The sequence below is a fragment of the Bubalus kerabau genome, chromosome 17 (genome assembly GCF_029407905.1).
Source record: "Bubalus kerabau isolate K-KA32 ecotype Philippines breed swamp buffalo chromosome 17, PCC_UOA_SB_1v2, whole genome shotgun sequence".
Taxonomy (NCBI): domain Eukaryota; kingdom Metazoa; phylum Chordata; class Mammalia; order Artiodactyla; family Bovidae; genus Bubalus; species Bubalus kerabau.
This window is the reverse complement of record NC_073640.1, coordinates 52,473,206-52,479,227: the sequence shown is the minus strand read 5'-3', so window position 1 is coordinate 52,479,227 and position 6,022 is coordinate 52,473,206.

Here is a 6,022-nt window from a genome sequence, read left to right as displayed (position 1 = left end):
TGCGATCCGAAAGTCTACAAGCAATAAATGCTGGAGAGGATGTGGAGAAAAGGGAACCCTCTTATACTGTTGGTGGGAATGCAAACTAGTACAGCCACTATGGAGAACAGTGTGGAGATTCCTTAAAAAACTAGAAACAGAACTGCCATACAACCTAGCAATCCCACTGCTGGGCATACACACTGAGGAAACAGGATTGAAAGAGACACATGTACCCCAATATTCATCGCAGCACTGTTTATAATAGCCAGGACATGGAAGCAACCTAGATGTCCATCAGCAGATGAATGGATAAGAAAGCTTGGTACATATACACAATGGAGTATTCAGTTCAGTTCAGTCACTCATTCGTGTCCGACTCTTTGCGATCCCATGAATCGCAGCAGGCCAGGCCTCCCTGTCCATCACCAACTCCTGGAGTTCACTCAGACTCATGCCCATACAGTCAGTAACGCCATCCAACCATCTCATCCTCTGTCGTCCCCTTCTCCTCCTGCCCCCAATCCCTCCCAGCATCAGAGTCTTTTACAACGAGTCAACTCTTCGCATGAGGTGGCCAAAGTACTGGAGTTTCAATTACTCAGCCATTAAAAAGAATACATTTGAATCAGTTCTAATGAAGTGGATGAAACTGGAGCCTATTATACAGAGTGAAGGAAGCCAGAAAGAAAAACACCAATACAGTATACTAACGCATATATATGGAATTCAGAAAGATGGTAACGACAACCCTGTATGCGAGACAGCAAAAGAGACACAGATGTATAGAACAGTCTTTTGGACTCTGTGGGGCGGGGGTGGGGGGCGGGAGATGATTTGGGAGAATGGCATTAGAACATGTATAATATCATATAAGAAATGAATCGCCAGTCCAGGCTCAATGCAGGATACAGGAAGGTTGGGGCTGGTGCCCTGGGATGACCCAGAGGGATGGTATGGGGAGGGAGGTGGGAAGGGGGTTCAGGATGGGGAACACGTGTACACCTGGGGTGGATACATGTTGATGTATGGCAAAACCAATACAATATTGTAAGATAAAAATAATAATAAAAGTTAAAAAAAAGACCCAGTGCAGCTATAAATAAATAATCTTGAAAAAAAAAGTCATTAATTAAAAAAAATTTACTCCAGTGAAAAACATTTATTTAAAGAGAGAATGAAATAATGGGAAAGGGAAGCCCTATGTGTGGGATGCATATGCATCGGAATTATCAAAGGGAATGCATGTCATTTCAAGAACATGTACAGTACTGTTGAGAATCCAGTCAGTGCTTGTCCAAAGGGTGAAGGACAAGAAAGTTAATTGGGAGAATCTACAAGTTATTGACTGATATCTATTGTAAACTCTGGACTGAGGGGGAATTTATTCCTTCCAGCTTCAGGTGACTTGGTTCTCTGCAACCAAGTCCCCCAGTGGCTTTCCCTTGCTCAAGGATTAACTATATACACACATGTAGGATTTGGTTCTATCCAGGGTTTCAGGCATCCACTGTGGGTCTTGGAACATAACCCCTGTTTCCAAGGGGCCACTACTGTATATCTTTTTGAGTTGGGAGGGTCTTCATTTCCTTTGAGGAGTATCCAGAAGTAAAACTGCTGGATCATATGACAATTATATTTTCAATTTTTAGAGAAATCACCATACTGTTTCCCATGATGGTTGCACCAAATTTCTCTCAAGTTTCACGCCACTCTCCTCTTGTTTGCATGGTTTCTAAGGAGACGTTTGATATAATTCTTATTTTCGCTATGTGGGCAGGTGTTTTTTCCCTCTGGCTTCTTTTTGTCTGTGGTTTCGGTGTTTGGCATGAATGTGGGAAATTCTCAGATATTATTACTTCAAATATCTCTTCTGTTCCTTTCTCTTTTCTGCATCTGGTTCTCCCTTTAAGCACATGCTACACTTTCTGTACCTGTCCCAGAGTTTTTTGATATTCAATATCTTTCCAGTCTTTTTTCTTTTTTTCAGTTTTCGAAGTTTCTATTGACATATCCTCAACTTCCGAGATTCTTTCCTAGCTATAGCTAATCTAGATAATGGGCTCATCAAATGCATTCTTCACTTATGTAAAATTTTTAATCTGTAGGGGTTCTTTTTGACTCTCTTAGAATTTCCATCACTCTGCTTATAGTATCCATCTGTTCCTATAGGCTGTACTTTCTTCCTTAGAGCTCGTAGCATAACTTTGTATTAAGTTTTGGAACTGAGATGTGGGAATCCTCCAAACCCGTTCTTTGTGCAGACTATCTTAGCTGTTTGGTGTCCCTTTCAGCTCCATGTGAATTTTAGGATCTGTTTTCCATTCTGCACACAGAGGCCACTGGCATTCTGACAAGGGGTGCACTGAATCTCTCAAACCACACGGGATAACATATTTAGACTTAACAGTATTAACAATATTGTCTTCCAACCCATAACCATGGAATGTCTCTTCATTATTGAGGTTGCTCATCTATAATTTCTATCAATGGTGTTTTGTCATTTTCAATGTAGAATTTCTGGCACCTCCTTGGTTAGATTTTGTCTTAAGCACTGTATTTTTTTCAGTTCAGTTCAGTTGCTCAGTCGTGTCCGACTCTGCGACCCCATGAATTGCAGCACGCCAGGCCTCCCTGTCCATCACCAACTCCCGGAGTTCACTCAGACTCACGTCCATCGAGTCAGTGATGCCATCCAGCCATCTCATCCTCCGTCGTCCCCTTCTCCTCCTGCCCCCAATCCCTCCCAGCATCAGAGTCTTTTCCAATGAGTCAACTCTTCACACGAGGTGGCCAAAGTACTGGAGTTTCAGCTTTAGCATCATTCCTTCCAAAGAAATCCCAGGGCTGATCTCCTTCAGAATGGACTGGTTGGATCTCCTTGCAGTCCAAGGGACTCCCAAGAGTCTTCTCCAACACCACAGTTCAAAAACATCGATTCTTCGGCGCTCAGCCTTCTTCACAGTCCAACTCTCACATCCATACATGACCACAGGAAAAACCATAGCCTTGACTAGACGAACCTTTGTTGGCAAAGTAATGTCTCTGCTTTTGAATATGCTATCTAGGTTGGTCATAACTTTCCTTCCAAGGAGTAAGCGTCTTTTAATTTCATGGCTGCAGTCACCATCTGTAGTGATTTTGGAGCCCAGAAAAATAAAGTCTGACACTGTTTCCACTGTTTCCCCATCTATTTCCCATGAAGTGATGGGACCAGATGCCATGATCTTAGTTTTCTGAATGTGGAGCTTTAAGCCAACTTTTTCACTCTCCTCTTTCACTTTCATCAAGAGGCTTTTTGGTTCCTCTTCACTTTCTGCCATAAGGGTGGTGTCATCTGCATATCTGAGGTTATTGATATTTCTCCAGCTTATGATTCCAGCTTGTGCTTCTTCCAGCCCAGCGTTTCTCATATGTACTCTGCATATAAGTCAAATAAGCAGGGTGACAATATACAGCCTTGACATACTCCTTTCCTATTTGGAACCAATCTGTTGTTCCATGTCCAGTTCTAACTGTTGCTTCCTGACCTGCATACAGATTTCTCAAGAGGCAGGTCAGGTGGTCTGGTATTCCCATCTCTTCAGAATTTTCCACAGTTTAGTGTGATCTACACAGTCAAAGGCTTTGGCATAGTCAATAAAGCAGAAATAGATGTTTTTCTGGAACTCTCTTCTTTTGTCCATGATCCAGCAGATGTTGGCAATTTGATCTCTGGTTCCTCTGCCTTTTCTAAAACCAGCCTGAACATCAGGAAGTTCATGGTTCACATATTGCTAAAGCCTGGCTTGGAGAATTTTGAGCATTACTTTACTAGCGTGTGAGATGAGTGCAACTGTGCGGTAGTTTGAGCATTCTTTGGCATTGCCTTTCTTTGGGATTGGAATGAAAACTGACCTTTTCCAGTCCTGTGGCCACCGCTGAGTTTTCCAAATTTGCTGGCATATTGAGTGCAGCACTTTCACAGCATCATCCTTCAGGATTTGGAATAGCTCCACTGGAATTCCATCACCTCCACTAGCTTTGTTTGTAGTGATGCTTTCTAAGGCCCATTTGACTTCACATTCCAGGATGTCTGGCTCTAGGTCAGTGATCACATCGTTGTGATTATCTGGGTCGTGAAGATATTTTTGTACAGTTCTTCTGTGTATTCTTGCCACCTCTTCTTAATATCTTCTGCTTCTGTTAGGTCCATACCATTTCTGTCCTTTATCGAGCCCATCTTTGCATGAAATGTTCCCTTAGTATCTCTAATTTTCTTGAAGAGATCTTTAGTCTTTCCCATTCTGGTGTTTTCCTCTATTTCTTTGCACTGATCACTGAGGAAGGCTTTCTTAGCTCTTCTTGCTATTCTTTGGAACTCTGCATTCAGATGCTTATATCTATATCCTTCCTTTTCTCCTTTGCTTTTCGCTTCTCTTCTTTTGACAGCTATTTGTAAGGCCTCCCCAGACAGCCATTTTGCTTTTTTGCATTTCCTTTCCATGGGGATGGTCTTGATCCCTGTCTCCTGTACAATGTCACAAACCTCACTCCATAGTTCATCAGGCACTCTATCTATCAGATCTAGTCCCTTAAATCAATTTCTCACTTCCACTGTATAATCATAAGGAACTTTATTTAGGTCATACCTGAATGGTCTAGTGGTTTTCACTACTTTCTTCAATTTAAGTCTGAATTTGGTAATAAGGAGTTCATGATCTGAGCCACAGTCAGCTCCCGGTCTTGTTTTTGTTGACTGTATAGAGCTTCTTCATCTTTGGCTGCAAAGAACATAATCAATATGACTTTGGTGTTGACCATCTGGTGATTTCCATGTGTAGAGTCTTCTCTTGTGTTGTTGGAAGAGAGTGTTTGCTATGCAGTGCATTTTCTTGGCAAAACTCGATTAGACTTTGCCCTCCTTCATTCTGTATTCCAAGGCCAAATTTGCCTGGTTTTTTTTTACACTACTCTAAAAGAACTGGTTTCTTACTTTCCTCTACAGGTTGTTCATTGTCAAGGTATAGAAATAGGCAAGAATGCTCAGAGGGCCTGATTACGACAAAAGCAAGCAGCCTTCCTTTATATATGGAGTGTCCAGGAAACTGCAGGCACTCAGAAACTTAGGGATTCATTAGGTCCTCTTTCTCTAGAAGACCTCCAGGCTGGAGGGGTCCGAAGGATCTGGCTGCAGCCTCCTATGTCACACTTCATAATCCCTGAAAGCTGCCAGATGTTCCTAAGCCAGGGGAGACAGAAACCAGGAAAGCCATGCTGTAAGTGCCTGAACATCTGACATTCAGCTCCTGAGTTCCAAACACCCCACCAGGCTGACTTTACCCTTGACTTATCAGTATCAAGTTCCTTTTGCCAACAACACCATTCTCTAGTCCTCTCAGCATCACATAGGGTTCATACGGAATGTCTGGCACGTATAAAGGTATGTTACAGAAAGGAGCTGTAATGGTTAATCTTCTGTGTCATCTTGAATGGGCTGTTGGGTGGTCAGGTCTTGGGTTATACATTATTTTCAGGGAATCCACAGACTGAGTAAAGCAGACTGCCCTCCCTAGTGTGGATGGGCTTCCTCCCATCATCTGAAGACCTAAACAGAACAAAAAAGCTCACCAGCCTAGAGAAGGGAGGATTTTTCCTGCCTTCAGAATGGAACTGAAACACTGGCTCTTCCTGGGTCTCAGGCACCAGACTCAGACTAGAACTACATCATTGAAGATCTTGGGACTTGTCAGTCTCCATAATCAGATTCCTCTGTGTGTGTACATTTGTATACACACACACAAACACACACACACACACACACACACACACCAGTTTCTCTGGAGAACCCCAACAAATACAGGGACCAATAAATATCTGAGGAATGAAAAAACAAGTTAAAAGAGGCTCACATATAAAGTCATATCCCTTCCTTAAACAGCCCAAACCTGACCACCTTCTTCATGACATCCTGAGACACTCACTCTGTCTCTATTTCAGGGTTAGCCCTTGACATTTTGGCCAACTGGGCCCTTCCAAAACCACACTCCCCACTCCACAACTG